Consider the following 19,156-nt stretch of genomic DNA (forward strand, 5'->3'; position numbering starts at 1 on the left):
AAAAAAAAAAGGGGAGGAATGCAGAAGCCACCAAGGTTCCTAAACCACAGGCGGAAGGGAAGTAGAGACAGACTCATGCTTCTTGGAAGAATGAACAGAGACAGGTGGCATGGGACACTTGGCTCTTTTATTCATCTAACCTTTTGGCCCCTAACATCAGCTGCTTCACTCCCAGCCATGAAAGTTCACAAAAACAACATATTCACCTATTGTATTTAGCCTAGGATAGGATTTTTAACTGCATTAGCACTACTCTTTCTCGGGAATATGCAGTGAGGCGTATTTTCAAATAAACAGGCAACTCCTGCCAAGTAGGTGTCATGCATAGTTCCTATTTAAAAGGCAGATATTCAATTTTAGGCACACATTTTAAGTCCTTAGACAGACAATACAATTTAAGCAAACTGCAATTTAGCGTGTTGTTTGTATCAGGTCACAATCAATGAAGGATTACTCATGCCAGCAGTCCAACTGTGGGTTGTAGGATGGCATTTATATCATGGAGTCTGTTACAGCAGGTGCTTTTGTCTTTTTTTTTTTTTCTTTTTTTTTCGTTTTGTTGTTGTTTCTCTAAAACATGCTCATTTCTTCAGAAAATCAGCTGTATTTGGCACTTACTGTAAGAAATGCTGATTGAAATTCCCAAACTGCTTTGACCACAGAGAAAAAAATCTTGTAATGTTGGTGTTGAAACACAACTTTCAGTTTTAAAGGCTGTGTCCTTTAATTAAAAAAAAAAAAAAAAAAGTTAAATGCTAAAGCAGCAAGCAAGCACACTTTACAGTCTATTGCATTGGGCTCCTTTTCAGTAGGTTGGCTCCTGCCAACAGCAGGTTCAGAACTGCCAGTTCTAATTAAAAACTTAATTTTAAAGATACATTTCACAGTTTATTCATGGCAATAAGTCTTTCCCGCCCTCAGAAATTTAAATTGTTAGATTGAGCAAGTGGAAACAGTTAGTTTTCTAATGATTCCCAAGTAATGGCTTTGGCTAATTGCTTTTGTCAATTCATTATTGATCTCTTATGCCTACTGAAATTAATTTCTTCTTTTAGACCAGTCACCTGGAGTGGAGTCCCTCAATTGTGTCTATTTCTTTGCTCAGGGTTTAACTGCATTTTATTTTCCTCTGTAATTTTGTATTGCCTCAGCTCAAAAAGGGTCAAAGATTATTCTCATCTCAGGAATTCCAGTGACAAATCCTTTTAGTACTCCCAGTTGTAACGGACAAACAATTGCCATCATAGACTCTATATAAGTACCACTGTGAAATCTATGATTTATAAGCATACTCCGTAGCAAAAACAATTTTGATAGTCCTTGCCTCTCCCTGCTGCGGTAAGCTCTCAGCCTCAGAAGTATAAGAAAAGTGAAACGGTTTTCTGCCTTCTAGATTCAGTGTGAAAACATTGGCTTCACTATCAAACTTCTTTCCAAACACAAACTCTAGAAATGCCATACGTATGGATGTCTAAATGTTGCTCGGGCTAATTTCTGGGCCAGTAAGACACACACTGAATTGAGTTTTGAAGGAGCAGACTGTATCATAACCTCTTGACTCACCGTGTGTTTACAATTATTGATCCAAAAGCCAGTACGCAGTATGATCATTTACATCATAAAAGGAGCTACTGTTATAGTACTGCTATATACACTTGTTATTTTCTATTGTTTATAAGCTTTTTGGATTAGATATTAAGTGCTCTATTAAGGGAACAAAGACCGTATCTTCATTTTATTATTCAGTTATTTGAGCTTAAAGAAATAATTTTACTTGTCTTCCACACTATGATAATCATTAGGTGTAGTAGGGTATCTTGCAATCAGCATGTCCTCTGAGTAACCTTTATACAATTCATTAGAGTCCCATTTGCCTTCTCATACTGATATAATCACATCTCAATCACTTAGTGAAATCAGATGTTTGCATTTACCAACAGGTTTTAAAGCATGACATAGGCTAGAAGAGTCCTAAGGAGTTTTGGACTACAGGTGGCTGAAGAACAGCCCTGAGTCAAGTACAACTGTTAACATTTAAAAGAGCTAGCTGAAAAATATTTAATGCATTTTCAGCTACTTGTAACACTGTTAAACTGTTGGGGAAAAAAAAAAATCTATCAAAAAAGATTCTATCCAAAGATTCTATCCAACCTTCCAGTTCCTCTGTAGACCTCCAGCAGACACTCCCCAAGTCTCTGGTGGTCAGCAGACCAGTATGAAATCCACTGGAACGCAGAAATGACTTAACACTTTGAGAATCTGAAATTCTTCACACCTGTATTTTTTATTTAACTAGTTTTTTCACTGAAAGAAACAAATCTGGCTTCAATCGAAGACAAAGAAAGAGGTATAATTTTAACTAAGAGACATTTAACTAAACCACCAATATATTCTCTTAATTCAAAACAGGAATAAGGGGAACATCTCCAAATCCAAAGAATGTATTATATCACCAACTCCTTGTTTTTAAGTGGTTCCAAATCATCACAAATATTGTGTAAGAGCAGCTGATTCCCAATATAGATATCCTTTTCTTGGGCACTAAGTCTTGCCAAGACTCTGGCTAAAAATTTACAAGGAGCGTCTCTGATTGTACTTTAAATAATGGTTATTAGTCATAAGGATTGGCTACCTTTCTTTTCTTTGAAAAGCAGCTATAAATATACCATCATTTATTCATTTCTGAAATCATCACAACCTTCTCCAAAAGATTATATTAATTTTCCAAAATTTAGCAGCATGTGTTGTAGGTCATTTGTTCAGACATATAAGTTTGGGAGCGTGTACCCTGTCGGATCTAAATTATACGAAGACCACGTTTGCCTAGAAGTTAAACCTGTGGATCTTTTCTGTAAATTCGTACAGGTGGAATTTCCTCCTCTAAATTTAAAACAACTTCAACCTTGAATAAATACAATCTGATAATTACTTTTAGTTTTGCATTGGTCTACTAATTCCAAAGTCCAATCACTAATTAGGACTTCAAGTTATTTAGGGCAGTGTGGACACCTAGGAAGAAAATTTTCCCTGCACTAAAGTGGTTGTAATGTAAACTCATAATTTAAAATCCATTAAATTCACACATTACCTTACATAACAATCACAATGCCATAAAAGAGCGAACACATGCTTGCAATTAAAGCCATGGCAGTCTCATCCCATTGTATGAAAAACAGCCCTATCATAATGGTCCTGAGTTCATGCCAGAATAGCAGCTAATCATGGGAGAGAGATGATCTAACACTTACAGAACATGAAAATAGAAATACAACGTTCTGGTTCCAGTCTATTTTCTCTAGACTTGTTGGGTGATCCCATGCGTGCTACTTAAGCTTTCAGTCCCTCAATTTACCCATCTGCAGAACAGCAATAACAGTATTTATCTGAGTCAGAAGAGTTTTGTAAGAATAAATCCATAAATCATTGTCTCTTATTACGTACTCATAACAAGCTTTCTATGGAATATCTGTCATAGACATTCTTGAGAGGCATGCATAGATTACTAATTTTAGGCTCATAATACCTCTAAAAAAATAGAGTTATGGGAATATTTTGCTGGAATAAAATGAACTTTCACGGTCAAACTATTTCTATTCCTGCGCTATTAGTATTTTACCTCTAATAAGCAATATGGTTCATCACATGTATTTTGTAGTTTCTTGCGTTGTAGCATTTTACCAAATGTATATTCAGAATGTCAGACCAAACTTTTCTGCATTCTTTATCTACTGTTTTCGTAAGAGACAATAAGTTATTTGTAAATTAAGAGGGCCATAATAATAGAAGAAATTCTGCTAAATGCTGCTGCGGATGATTTTTCATCTGAAAAGAATACAGAAATAATGGTCAATAGTGACAGTATGGCTATGTGCTTGTACCTAGAGGGGAATGCTGGTACCAGGTCACCAAGGTCAGTTGTCCCATTCATTGACAAAATCATTCACAATATGAGAATGAATGAAGTGTCTTGAAAGTCTCTCACTCTCAGAGCACGTTTCACAGTTCAGGTCAGAGCCAGTCTATCGGTGGCATACTTTCAGCATGTAAACATCTGTTAAGTCACGTCCTAACAGAGATAATGAGGTCCCATTCATTACTTGCCAAAGAAGTGCAGAAGTTTAAGTCTTGCTTCCCTTACCCTGCGCTGGAAAATTAAGTGCTTGAAATTTGGACTTGATCCTACCTTCACTGAAGTCAATAATAAGACATCACCTGATTTCAAGGGAGCAACAGCAGACTTTTTTAACAGAGATCGCATTAAATTCACTTATCCTTCCCTCACAGAGTGGAAAGCAGGTCATGGGTCTGGTGTCTGCAGCAATAATGAGGAGGCTTTAGAAACTAAATGGGATGTAGCTGATGATTTTAGCACAAATTAAACTGAAGTACTAATGATTTACCAAACATTATTCTTATCTGTTGCACAACCAGCACATGATGATGTCCAGAAATAGTGTAACATTATACTTCAGTCAAAGCCTCAAGGGCTGCTACCCATTCACTCACACCAATATAAATCAGGAGGCAACTTCACCAAAGTAATTGAATTACATAAGACTAAAATTAGCGAGGAGAGAACTAGGCCTGAGGCAGTGAAAGGGAAGAAGGTGTCACCTCTTGCCAGTCCTGTCCAAGAGGAGGGCAGCCCCAACCTGCTGAGAGCCTGCGGCAGCCCTACTGTTGTTCAGCCCACAGCAACTTTGCTCAGGGTGAACAAAGCTGGTGGTTTGGGGTCAGAAACGCCCTGAAGAGATGGGACAGTTCCAAGGGAAGTCACAGCAATGACTGGATCCTTGAATTTTACTGCAATGCCAACACACGTTGGTCAGTTCCAGGCCAAGGTACAGGGCTGCTTGGAGCTACTTTGCCTCAGCAGGTTGCTGACACACAGGTTGTGGTGGATATCCTGGAGATATTGTTTCTTTTTGACACTTGTCTTATCTCACTGACAAACATAGCTGCCCTCAGCAAAGGGGCATTGGCTGCTTCTGACACGGGCTCCTAATTCCCTTTATTTAGTCTAGGGTATTGAGATGAGTTTTCCTTCAGCATATCAACACAGGTTACTCATATACAGTATTATATTCTTGGTGAAAATGCATACTCCTTGGCCCAGGACCAGCTCCCTTCCTTCCCAGGCGCGTTGCATTCCTCACTATGATATTCAACATGCAGTGCATATGTTGCCCTGCCCTATTCTCCACGTTCTCTGCCATGCTCCTGCCCCCTTGGCAGAGTGCCCTATGACAGCATCCCAGTGCCTGTGGCAGCAGGACAGCAAGGTTGCAGGTGAGCAGCAGGTCCTCTCTGGGACATAACCTAGCTAGGCCAGGGGAGCTTGGTTCAGCACTGACTCAAAAACTGATCACAGTGCAACTCAGAGACCAACAGAGCTATATCCCATCCTCTTCAACGAGTGCTTCTAGCTTCCGAGCTCAGAGAGATTAAAAGTATAATCACCCAGCCCATTTCTAACTTTTTACACGAACCCAGCATCTTGTTCTGTTGAAAGAGCCAAAGTATTTCAAAAGAAGTTGCATGCTCAGCAGAAGACACATAACTCAATCTACATTTCCTCCATTGCAAATGATGGTACTTTCATAGCCGCAGGCATCCTCTTTTACATACTAAAACTGAAATTAAAGATGAGCCATTCCTGTGTCAAAAAATAGCATTTATTATAATGAACAACCCTGGTTTGTAACTCTAAGCGGTTTTTCATATTGTGAATAAGCTGTTCACTAGTGTTATAAGCAGCATTTTAGCTGCCAATCAGTGTCTTACATGTCTCACAACAAGTAACCAAATTGGAGATGTGAACTAAATCAATGCTCAACAGTGCTGCAGCCTTATTTTAAATGCCAAACCACACACAAAAATCTTTACTAGAAAGTAAAGAGAGTACTGTTTTGCAGTTAGAACATGTCTCTGTGTATGAAGGCAAAATATTATTCACAGCTAATATTTCAGACAAAATACTGGACTACCGATATCGAAATTATTCTACAGTAATTTAGATTAGGAACAATAGACTTTGCATTTTTCTGTAATACCTTACACCTGAGAAGCTTTAAATAGGTTACAATAATTAATCATCATTGTGATCTATGTGTCTCCACAAACAGATGGATAAACTGAGATTGAAAATGGCAATTTGTGCCAATCTGTGCCTTACCCAATCAATCAAAGAACAAAACAGCACAGAACTTACGATGCCCTGGCTTTCACTTCACTGGTCAAACTTTTACCAGATCACGTTACGTGCCAAGAGAACCTCATGCTAACAACCTCATTGTATTTGAGAGTGGGACCCAGAGCTTTCAACTCCACTGTTGCAGTAACACTTCATCACTTGTACTCCTGTACACAATTATTTTTACAGCCAAATAAAATAACTTCAGGAATTCACATATTTTTATCGTATTGTTTTCCAAGCACCTCAATTAAAATACCATTGGAAGTCTTTCTCTCATTTGTCAAGAGTTCCCGTAAGCCTGTTTCTCTTTTATGTGGTACTGGATTATTTACTCTTTATTTTCTACCTGGAACAAGCCCTGACTAGTAACTAGATGGCAAACTTGACACATCCAGAGCCCAGAAACCTGTTCATTTGACTTCATCAGTCTTTTGGGAGTTTGGCTTTTTTCCTGATCTTGCATATGTTATCTCCATTTTTCTGCAGTTGCCTCAGTCAGCCTGCCTGAGCCAGTCATAGGCAGGATTAGTAAAATTAGGCATCCGCAGATGTTAGGCTACCAAAAATGAATACCAATGATGTGAATTTCAGGAGCTTTCATTCAGTGAAGGACTACAGGATTTGGGGTGGTAGAGAGCCTCCTGCTGCACCTCAGGAGCAGAGGCTACCTAGTAATCCCCTGCTCTGTCCTCAGAACAGCTGGGGCAGTTTCTGGGCCAGGGCCAAAGCTCAGGTGGGAGGTGTTGGGATATCAGCAGAGGGCAGATGTTGGGCTTCTCCGGCACAATGATGCACAAAAAGGAACGGCAGGATTTATAGGAGTTTGCAGCAGTGTGGCTAATGAGGACAAGAGAAGCCTGATCCATGGAAGTGCTGAGCAACCACAACTCCCTTTTACTTCAGCACTTTTGTAGATCAGACCTTCAGGGTTATTTGCTTTTTGGAATAAGCCAGTTGTGGTCTACATCAGCTCTCTCTCTTGGCAGTAATGGCCCAAGCCATTCCTTTGACCAGTGTAATCATGTGGCTCTCAATCAAAGAGAGTGACATGAAGTTATTTTTAACATATCTAATACACCAAGAGACTAAGGATCTAGTTTTTGCAAAGTGACTGAAATGCCTCTTCGCTCTTGCTTAATGCATTTCTCTCCCCAAGCTCAGAAGACTGTTGTTTTTGACAAACTAGGCAGGCTGTACTTGGGAGAAAAGAGTCAGCTAGATTATAAGAAACTGTAGATGAATTGTTTATTTTATCACTCCATTTATATTTTCAGTGTTATTGTTCTGTCAAGTAATTGAGAGATGAAGAAGGCTACATCACAGTTACGCTTTGACTCACAAACCAAGAAAGATGGGTGGCTATTATTCTGTGCCCATTACCAATTCTGTCCTTAAGAAGGAGCCTTTGTTCATTCTTCCTCATTTCTGTCTACTCACTAGGAAGGGCCAATGAAATGAAAATTTCCTCCAAGGTGATCTTCAGTATTGTTCTCTCTTTTTGTCCAGTTGGAAAGAAAAATAACCAAGTAACACAATATAGGTTTTTTTTCCACCTGACTTACAAAATACTGCTGTTTTTTTCCCCTTCTCCAGAAACTTTCTAACTGCCCTACATCATTGCCATGGATTTCTTTATTTCACTGTGTGGGAAACTCATCCTCTACCAGCCTGATTCACTGAGATAAGTACCACATTGCTTATTTGCTTTCCCACGAAGTTTACATGAGGTGAGAAAATCACTTGACAGATGCAACTGGGTTGCTTTTCGAAAAAAAAAAAAAAAAATTAGTTTTCTACAAAATTTTTTCTGGGGCTTATTGACATGAGTTTAAACTTTTCTACAATAAGTGAGACAGAGGGATCTACCCAACCAAATCCAATCACATCTCTCCTTTGTCTGCTTTGGAATACAGATATAGTAATGTGGATGCCACATGAACATCTTAGCTGCTGGCTGTTTTGCACTTTCTCTGCCTCTCTCAAAATCTCTTTCCTCATTTTCTGCTAATCTGTACTCTCTCCCCACTCTCATCTGCTCCACTGGCCTAGCTCTCTAAGCATAGCTCTTCAAAAAACCCTGACCAGCTCTATGGATCTGTAGAGTGATGAGGCAGATCTGGCTGTCAGAGGACTATTTGTCACAGGTACTGAACTTAGTTTGGAGTCAAATTAGTTTCTCATATGGAGCTTTTTGGATATTTGGAATGGGTTGCCAACCTACCTCAACAAGTGTTAACTCTCATTTGCTGGGAGCCTGAGGAGATGGTGCCAGTAACATCGCAAGGTTCACAAATACAACACAACTTGTCATAACAAGTTCCTCTGGCAACATCTGTTAGCAGCCCACAGAACTATGTAGCACTTAAGCCAGATATAGCCATAATATATTTTTTTGCACTGAACCGTGGCTATTCGTACCTTTCCCAGACATCAACATACATTATTTGCTGCTGGCCTCAGAAAACCGCACCATTTCTGTCACAGAATATTTGCATTTCTCTGGCATTAGTCTACAGTGCCATGCCAGGTACATCTCAGGAACAGCCTTTTCTGTAGACATCAAACTCAGATTTGTATCAAATTCCTTCAGACACTTCTGTCGATTCTTAGCCAGCATCAGAGACTGGTTTCAGACATCATTGCTTCTAAATCAATGGAGCTAATTTCTTACATGATCTCCTCCCATTTTCACCATCACTCCAAATCCTTAATAGCACTGCAACTACTGTATCCAACATTGGGCATGTTGATCTGGCACCACCAGGCAAGACTATATAATTGTAATTTTGGCCTCTGAGCTCATCAGTAAACCATTTCAGTGCCTTATCACTGCTGATAGATTTACAGAGACTAATCAAATCTCATTCAGGTAGTGAGGTAATATCAACATGACTCGTCTACCACAAATGTTGTTTGTAAAGAGGGGAAGATGGCAGATACAGGAGGAATTCTGTCCTGTGTACCATCAGCATCTTGTTGCAAGTCAGAATTCTTTTATGCTTTTAGGATTCTACAATAGCCATGGATGAAAGAGGTAAGTGCAAAGACAACTTCTACAGTGAAAATTACTTGTGAATATTTCTTCTGGGAGAAGGGAGCTGTCTATTGAGAGAAAAGAATCAAAGGAAGTTAATGCATGCCACAGATGTGCCATGCCCTTCCTCTGGCTTTAATAAGCTCGGTGGGTTTTTCCACTGAAACAGCAAGGGATTTTCCTATCAGAGAGTAACAGATATCAGTAGATCTCCCACCATATCTAGACATTGCATCTCTTCCAATTTAAATGCTACATCAGTGGTTATTAAGACTGCGCTGCAAAGAAATAAAACTAGGGAAAACATTCTAGAGGGTGCTCTGGATTCTATTAAAGGATTGAATTTCTCACTATATTACACTTTTTCCATATGGCTGAAATCTGGAGCTGCATAGTACCGTGAATATGCTCATATACTGCTAGTGGCATAATCCCAGATGGTAACAAATGACCCAGTTCAACAGCAATGTATAGATCTTTAAGACACTGACATTCAGCCGTTCTCTTGGGATATTCCTTCCAAACAATGAATGACTGGCAGATAAAGTTTAACTTCTGCCTTCAGTTTTGTACATATTTTATGGCTAACACTGCTGAGTTACTTCTTTGTTAAGTACTCAGCCTTGTAATAGTGTACAGATGACATGAGATATTCCCTTACCACCATCAAACAATCTCCTTTGGTCCACGGAAGTCAGCTGTGGAGCAGGCAGTGTCTCGCTATCTGTGTGTAAGGATACGCTCTGGCATGCTTGAAGTGAGCTGATAACGTCTTACCCCTGCTTAGGCCCTTCAGCTGCCTCTTGGGGAAGTGAGAAAGGCTGCCAAGCTCAAGATGTGCTGCATCCTGCAATTTGGCTTTACTGAGAAGTACAACCCCTCCCCCAAACTCACCCACGCACTTCTTCACCCCAAGAAGAGGTCATCACACAAAAAGGAGATAGGAGGGAAAGAGACTGCACACTTGACTATAGCTGCAAAAGAGAAAAGTCTAGAGCCCTCTTGAGATGTTGTGTAAAGAGAAAGCAATCTGGGCTGTCTCCATTTTTACAGAAAGACCTCTGTGCTCCTGTGGACTTTGTGGCCTGCCAGATGGAGACAGCTCCAAGTAACACTGAGCTCTTATTGCTGCAGAAAACCAAGGAGAACTATAACCCCATATACTGCAGGTGTAGGAGGGAATGCTTGCTCAGATGATGATTCATGTCAGCATCTGAATAAATAAGGTCAGACAGCCAGAGATTATTCCAGTGAAAGGGAGTTGATTTGTTGGGGGGGGCAGAAAGGAGTGGCTTTTTGTTTCATATCATTATAGCGAAAACTTGCTCTGATCTGAATTTTTTTCAAGAAGTAGCTCTCACCTATTTTAATTAAGACCTCAGTTCAGCAAAACATTTAACTGGCTGTAACCCACCTGTACTGGAATTGCTGTACCAAATGCAGAAATCCTAAGGTCAGCGTATGCAGTATAGTCAGATTTAGGTAGCATTTTTATACTTACTCGCAACAGTTTTAAGGAACACATCACCACTACAGACCATCAGAAACAAAAAACTACTTGCCTCAAAGGGGTGAGAAAGGATTAATTAGTTAGTGCTCGTGCAGCACTGCAAAGACACAAATTGTGGGACTGTGTTATTAGCAGGAAAAAGATGCCAACAGGAAGCAGCATTGTTAAAGGCACGAGGACAAACAATGGCTTTGTTCTCAGATTTGTAAATGATTCTTCTGCTATTGAAAGGTGTTGGCCTTTCAGTCTAGGAGACTGAAATCCTCTTTCTTCACCCAAAAGAGCCTTCACAGGCTGTGCATACTTTCTCACACTCTCTCACCCGCGTTCCACACTATTAGCTTATAGATGCTAGACAGTAGTCCATTCTCTGTAGCCCTTTTATTGCTTGGCCTCTGCTTCAACTGCCAAGAAGGGTGCCATTTAGACTCAATTGTTACGGTAGCTTTTACGATCTAGACATGGTGTCTAGGACCAGAGACTTCCTAGCAATTCTGTGTATGCTGCTCCGCTGCCATCAGAGGAGAATGGCTCCCGGCTGCCAACCATGTGGGCAGAATTCAAAGCAGTGACCTACAGATGAAAGGCACCCCATCCCCATATGGGCCAGCTGAGCCATCCAGCCCCCAAATGCCAGGTCCTCACTGAATGAAACCGTATTGTGATGTGGTGCTCTGAAGGGGAAAGAAAAGACAATTTTAAAATATCTGTGGACAATGTCTCTCTAGAGCTCAGGCTGCAGACATCCAGCCCTCACTTACATAATATTTCTATCATGCACCATCCTCCTATCCAATTCCCCACCCCATGCCAAGGTGCTGGAGGGAGGTCCTGTTCTTATTTATGCAGCATGAATACAAAATCAGAGAGAGTGGCAGAAACTTTCCATGGAAAGGTATGGTGCCTTTGGCATGCTGAGGAAAACAGCAGAGCAAGAACAGCTTGTAAGTTAGGGGGAAGAGAAGGATTAAAGAAATTTGAATAGCTACTTCCAAGCATTTCCTCAAAAAAGAAAGAAGACTGGAGCCCTTTAAACGCAAGACTCACACAGGAGAAAAAAAAAAAGAAAAAAAAGCTTCAGCAGAACTAAACATCCTTTTCCCCCATTTATTGTATTGCTCACTTTGACAAGTGGAATCATTTTTTTTTTTACATCCTTGTCCTCAACTCCTGCCACACATATGGCCCCTGCCCTCCCTCCCCGCTAAACAAAGGCCAACCAAGGAAGGTGATTTTGTCACCTGGAGTCAATTTATGCCGGTCTACGCTGTGCTGTGACGCCGTGCTGGGGTGGAACCTTTTCAGATGTCGGGATGATAGGAGAAAGAACAATGAAGCAGCAGAGTATGTGTGGCGGGTGGCCGAGTCATCCTATCACCATGTATTTGTGTAGTTTCTTTTAGTGCCATCCAATCTTTCCTTCTGTCCCTAAATGGCCTGTGTTGAAAATGTCCCTGCTTACAGTTGCTCAACTGGAATGAGGACAAATTGTTTGCAGTGGCCCCCTTCCAAATGCTTGTGCTGTAACTTTTGTCTTGACTAGTCTCTGGAGATATCTCTAGAGTGAGTTTCCTATGACTCGTTTGTGCTACCCCAAAGTCATGTCGGGTTTTCTTCTTCTACTCTTTAAACTTTGTAGCAGGAATCTTGTTTAAAACACATCACAGAAAAAGAGCAGGCAGTGCCTCAATGCAGTTATGTCACAAGTTCTCCAGTGAATTATAAGTGAGGGGGATGGGTCTCGAGGCTGCATGAGGTTACAAAGTGGTGCTAGCAGGCAAAGGGATGCACAAGCAGAAAAAGCACAGCCACATCAAGCAGCTTTGAGTTATTAAGTACAAGTGTTGCTAGGAATGCTTCACCATCACTGCTAATACGTCATCCACTTCTGTGGGTAGAAAGCCTAGCCCCTGGACCCTTCAGGCTGCGTAGATTCAGCTCTGAAGGGGTGGTGAAGGTACTCTTCCCCTTCACATTCACATGTGAATTAGTCCAGGATGAGAAGTCAGCAAGAAAATACGATAACAGAGGCTGAAGAACTAAGCCAAGAAAGGAAGCATTTGTAGTTCTAAAAACCACTGGATGAAGTTTTGCACATAAACTCATTTAATAGACATTGCGGAATAAAAGGTTCATTTCCCTCCCTCTATATGGATGAACTATTAGACATACATATATCAATAATATTTGCCTAGGATAATTCAATTCAAAGACCATTGCTCTTGTATTTTTAATGTACGTTAAATATTAGTTACTCATCAAAAGTACAATGTGCTTTTAGAGAGAAAAAATAGAGTTAATGCTATGATAAGGTCTCCTTTGACTACCTAAAAGCAGAAAGCAAGGCCTTTTGCAGAAGTTGATCAGAAAATCCCCATAGCGAGGGAGAGCCAGGCCTGGAGATGAGATGTCTGTGGTTCCTAGACATACACGGTCATAGAATTATAGAATGGCTTGGGTTGGAAGAGACCTCAAGGATCATCAGGCTCTAACCCCCCTGCCACATGCAGGGCCATCAACCTCCATATCTAATACTAGACCAGGCTGCCCAGGGCCCCATCCAACCTGGCCTTAAACTCCAGGGATGGGGCATCCACAGCCTCTCTGGGCAGCCTGTTCCAGCACCTCACCACTCTCTCTGTAAAGAACTTCCCCCTGACATCCAACCTAAATCTTCCCTCCCTCAACTTAAAACCATTTTCCCTTGTCCTCCTTTTATCTACCTTTTCAAAGAGTTGATTCCCCTCCTGTCTGTAGGCTCCCTTTAGGTACTGAAAGGCTGCAATGAGGTCACCCCGCAGCCTTCTTTTCTCCAGGTTGAACAAGTCCAGCTCCCTCAGCCTGTCTTCATAGGGGAGGTGGTCCAGCCCTCTAATCATCTTTGCAGCCCTCCTCTGGACCCTCTCCAACAGTTCCCTGTCTTTCTTGTATTGAGGGCTCCAGATCTGGACGTAGTACTCCCTATGGGGCCTCATAAGGGAAGAGTAGAGAGGGACAATCATCTCCCTGTCCCTGCTGGCCACTCTTCTGATGAAGCCCATGATACCATTTGCAAAGGTCCATGATGGAGACAAACACAGGTGCCCATAGGTCCCTTCCATTCCATGGCTGGCAGTACCTAGCCAGCACACAGATCCAATGCAGGTCCCTCAGTGCGAATTTTCCTGGCTCAGCCTTCTCAGCTCCCAGGACACAGGGGGGTCCTCACACACCACCACCTCAAAGCACCAAAGTGCCTTTTGTTTAGTGACAAATGAGAGTAGGGAGATTAAAAAAAAGAAAAAAAAAGAAAAAAAAAGGAATGACTCATGCTATTATTTAGTTTTATAGGTTGTGCACCACATTGCAATTGCATCACCCAGACTGTCACCTGACTTCTAGAGATGCACCTAACTTCTGCAATAAACCTATCCCTGTATTTCTGAGATGTTGCAGGATGCAAGTGAACAGAGCATGGTCAGACTGGGAATTCCAGACAGTAGGGGTTGCTCAGTGTTTCCAAACTTAGCAAATAGGATTTCATCTGACTTTGCCATTATGCCAAGGAAATAATAATTTAAAAAAGAAAAAAAGAAAAAAAAGAAGAAAAAAAAATTGGTAGAAATTTTATTTTACTTTATTATTTATTTTTATATAATTTAATTTTTAACCAAAGCAGAGTCATGCCGTGCCATTGCCTTCAGTTAGTCAGCTGAATGATTGCTTCCAGTGCATTCGGGATCTAACAAACACCAAGACTACTTTGGTTTTCATTAGCACTAGAGGGGAAAAATAAACAGGCTGGGCTCATGGTTTATAATTGCACATGTAATTACCACTTTAAGACCACTATTAGCAATACAAATTAGCTCACTGCCCTTTTTATCATCTCTGCAGTGCCTCACAGAGTGCATGTAAGCTGTCTCATCGGGCAGCCAGATTCTAATCTCAGATGTGTAGAAAACAGCCCAATGTACCTCTAAAAATGGTCTTCTCTGTTTGTAAACATAGTGCTGAGCAGTTGGAGCCATCCCTTGGTGTTTGTCATTCAGCTAGAAACAGAATCTGTCCAGGCCACTGTTTGGGCCAAATCCTGCTGGTAAGAATTGTGTACCAGAGTAACTTTTTCAGTTACTCCTAGCTTGCTTTGAGTATACCAAAGAGCCAGTGGGAAGAGGTCTGCTGACATGAGGAAGGCAGAGCTTGCTCTAAGCATAATCACTTTCTTCCATATAAGTAGTAGGGATGATGAAGAGCATATTGTCAATAAAACACAGAGGTTATTTACAATTCAACTTCTAAAAGCTGCCATAAAGCAGTGAATAGCAACGAATAATTCCAAAGCCATTCTACTTGGTTTTGGTTTCTACTTTATTTTCCCAGAGCTCATATTTTCAAAGGGACAAAGCAGAGACACACAGAGGAAAGGAAGTCTGATTCTAAGAAGCTGTAAAAAGAAATGCATGGCCACAGATCAGGGAATAATTTTATGTCTCATATGTTTTCTGACCCTACGAAGAGCTGCTTTAAAATGTTGCTCTCCCCCTCAGAGCAGACTCCATAGTTTACAAAATAAGATTGGGAAAGATCCTGAAAAGGTAGATCCATAACAAACTGCTGGTCACTGAGGCCAGAAGGACCCCTTGCCCACCCCTCTGCCTGTGATAGGATTGATTTAATTATTCTATAACTGTTCCTGTAGATGGGCGCCTGGCCTTGAATAACTCCAACGACAGCAATTGTCCAACGGTTCTTGGCAGCTTGTCCAAATGCCAAACGCTTCTTCCAGAGTTTGCCTAATATTTAACCTAAAACCTCCCTTCTGCTTCAGCCAATTATTATTTGTCTCATCCTTGTTGACTAATGAGAATAATTGATTCTTGTCCTCTTTATAACATTCCTTTATGTCTCCCGTTATTATGTTCCCCACACTCTTCTTCCCTTTAGGCTAAAGGTGCCAAGTTATCTTAACCTTTCCTCTTAGATCTGAATGCCAAATTTCTTACTATCTTTCTTACACTCCCCTAAATTCTTTGGTTTTTCCACATTTCTTCATACAGAATTGAACACAGTCACTCCAGTTATGCTTTAACCAGTGCCAAGCAGAGCGCAATAATTACTTCAGTAACCTTACTGACCCCATCTAATAACAAAGGCAAAATGCAGCATGTAATTAAAATCCAAAAAAATAACTATTTTTAAAAGCTAATTGCCTTAACAATCAGAACATTCTACAGCTCAGAGAACACACACTAAAGAATTTAAAGGTTATTGTTCATTCAAAACATCTTTTTCAATTATATTCCATATATTGTATTCTGGGCTATGTGCAGTTTTACTCCTATTAGGAACGGTCTGTACTGCGTCTCTCACACTCCCTCCCCCTCTTTATTTCCTGCAGATTTAATCCCTAACGGCTCAATGGGACCCTGTCTACACTAGGGATATTTACTGAGGATTTCCAATTGACTGTTGCAAGAACTTTCTCCAGCTCCACCAATATGGCACAGCACAAAACTCCCACTCAACGCTTTGAATCCTTTAGTCTATTGCTAGTTCTTCCAGTCTTACTAACATCAGTGAAACAGAGCCAGTGGTGAGGCATTTCTAGAAAGTTTCCTTTACACAAAGATAGTTTTCATCTCTTTGACCAAGTCCGTAGTGGGCTGCCTTGAACAATCCCCTTCTCACTGTTCACTAGCTAGTCTCTTAAAAGCTCCTCTGTCCTGCAGTGAGCTGCTCTCTCTTTGCATTCATTGACACTGTATGAGTAGTTACACAGCACTATGAGCACATACAACTTCCTTTCAATTCTTGTCTCTTCAGGAATGGAAATTCTTGTCACATCCTCGCACAGGTCATGCAACCTTACTACCATTCTGCTGACAATAGCTATTCTTGGAAATAAATGAATTTCTGGAATCCCCAAAACCAAACAGTTTTGGCTCCATGAACAGGAATGGCAAACTCAAACTGCAAACCCATTTGAATAAGCAGAGTCGTTTAATTAAATCATTTTTCTATTACACTGATAAGCAATCAAATATGATTGTTGTCAGTAGATGTAACAGTTTCTATTCTTGTTCCTCCATAGCACCTTAATTAAATTACAATTGTTCTGTCGGAAAACACATCTGTGAGAACCTTCAAGTAGAAAACATCAAAAAATATTCCTAATAAAACAGAAATCAATTAATAGTGCAATATTTCTTGGTAGACAGAACAAAAAATAGTTGGATTAAGGGTGCGGTAGAGAAGATTAAGGTTTGACATATGGAATGTCTTACAGAGAGGCACTAAAAAATATTGACTGGGAAAGGAACGGAGTCTACAGTACTGATTATCTTCTAGTACAACTGAAATGCACTGCCTCAGAAGTGATACAGACATAACTGATTCTACCTTGATCCAAACCAAAGACTGAAGATCTGTTGAGAAGTCTTTCAGTTCTGTTTCCCTATGGCACTACTTTGTTGAAAATTTCTAAAGAATGAAGTAAAGTCCTGTTCTCATTTACATGCATTTGAGCCTCTTATATTCCATAAAGGTTTCATATTTACAAGTGAGATCAGAATTTGGCTCTTTATAATAACACACTGTAAAGAGCCAGAAATTTCTCTAGAACAACAGAAAAGCAAGTTCTGTGTTGTATACGTCTCACCCCTTAACCAATACATATCATAGATGGCAAAATAATCACTGTTTTTTATGGCAAGATCTTGTTCAAGCATGTGTCTGCGTAAAACTCCCTCATATATCTAAGTAGAGTAACATGTCTGCATATCCTCCACTTAGAGCAGAGGTGGCTCTGGAGGTCCAAACAAAATCAAATACTACCTGCAAATATATAGTGCACAACCAGGCACTGGTTGGAGTCCAGGCAAACACAAACTTACAAGAGACAATGTGACTGCATGGCTCTCTGGCAGTTTGGTATGTTCTCTCTTCTTTATTACAATGCTCTAGAGAGTAATTAAATTTCTTAGCTCAGCATTTCCTTTTCTTCCTTACCTTGAAAGATTCGCACAAATTTTTATAACCAGATTAAAAATTTGCCAACTGGCTTTTTGAACAATGCTCAGTGCTTTCAGAATAGTCATTCATAGAATCTTACATAAGATTCCATTTCAGGGAACTGACTTCCAAGAAAGTAAAGCTTTACCTTCTCTGTTCAGAAGCAGAAAGGTACTGATTAAAACATGTTAGGATACAAAATCTCCTTTGTATGACACTAGCAAATTCTGCAGTAAGACTCAAAGCCTGTTTAGGTCAGTTAGAGGCTTGCCATTAACAAAGTGAGTTTTGGGACAGGTCCTTAAAGGACAGGAAAGCCGCCATACATACCACAGTTCTTAGGGAAATCACTGAGGTCAGCAGAGGTTTATTGTCTTCAGCAGGTCACTGAGGTCAGCAGATGCTCAGAGGAACACAAAATTTGCGCTGATCCAAAGCTATCAGAGAAACGAGTAAGATGATGGGAAGACTCTGAAAAGAGCATGTTTTGCCCACATGTCATTCACCTGCTGGCTGCCAGTGCTGCAGCAACTGGAAAAGCCAACCAGGCATCCCGACTGAGCCGTGCTGTGCTTTACAAGTGACTAAAGAGGTCAGCACTCCCACATCCTGTAGAAACGGTTGCATGATGTGGTTACTACTTTTAAAATAAATTTAAGATTCCATCCCCTAATTCACACAGAAACTAACAAAAATAGGGTTTTTTTGTGTTTTTTTTTCTTCTTTTTTTTAAATGATGTGCAAATCAGTTTTAGAAAATAAATTAAGCAAATATTTCCCTTGGCAAGGAAATATAAAATAGCTCATTCTCTTAACATGCAAGTTTTATGTTTACAAAGCATACAGCATCCCACATTTCCATAATGTGTTAGTAGCAGGAAACATTTTTAGCTCTGATGCCTTAAACAAAGCTGGAGTTAGCGTCTGCAGCACCCTTAAGCTATATGTCACAGTCTTCACAATACTGAAACAAAACACAGAGCAGTAACCACATTAAGGTTTAGCGTTTAGAAACACAGAAGGTTTAACACTTGGCAAGCCAGAATTCCCCTGTGACCTAAAGACATAGAGATCGTGACCTGAGAATTAAGTGTTGTGTTAAGCGGCCAAGCTGTCTCCCTAAGGAAAAGACAAAAATAGCAAAAGACAAGCTGAGCCATGGGGCTGGCATATGTCAGGTGAGCCCAGGCCCAACTCATAGAAGATCTGTGGCCTCATGGGGACAACCCTGACCTAGCCCAGCTTTTCCAGGCAGGGTTTCCTAAGTAGGAGGATTTTCAGAGGTGCTCAACACTCGTTGTCCCCCACTGCCCTCTGAGGGAATGGGAGCTTTAAGCTAACATGCTGCCAGGACACCAGAAGAAAAAAATTTCACTTTTCTCCAACTGGAATTAGAAAGATTCCAGCATTAGATGGAGGAAAA

The 19,156-nt window shown here is 40.5% G+C and overlaps 1 long non-coding RNA gene across 1 annotated transcript in view; it reads left to right on the forward strand.

Annotated features, from left to right (window-relative positions):
* Positions 1-19,156, forward strand: part of LOC109367880 — a 32,265-nt gene extending 13,109 nt beyond the window's left edge. Inside the window, exon 2 of the long non-coding RNA XR_002115428.2 lies at positions 16,121-19,156. This is a non-coding gene — a long non-coding RNA (uncharacterized LOC109367880). The remainder of the gene's footprint in view (positions 1-16,120) is intronic.

Source organism: Meleagris gallopavo, chromosome 5 (assembly GCF_000146605.3).
Source record: "Meleagris gallopavo isolate NT-WF06-2002-E0010 breed Aviagen turkey brand Nicholas breeding stock chromosome 5, Turkey_5.1, whole genome shotgun sequence".
NCBI lineage: Eukaryota > Metazoa > Chordata > Aves > Galliformes > Phasianidae > Meleagris > Meleagris gallopavo.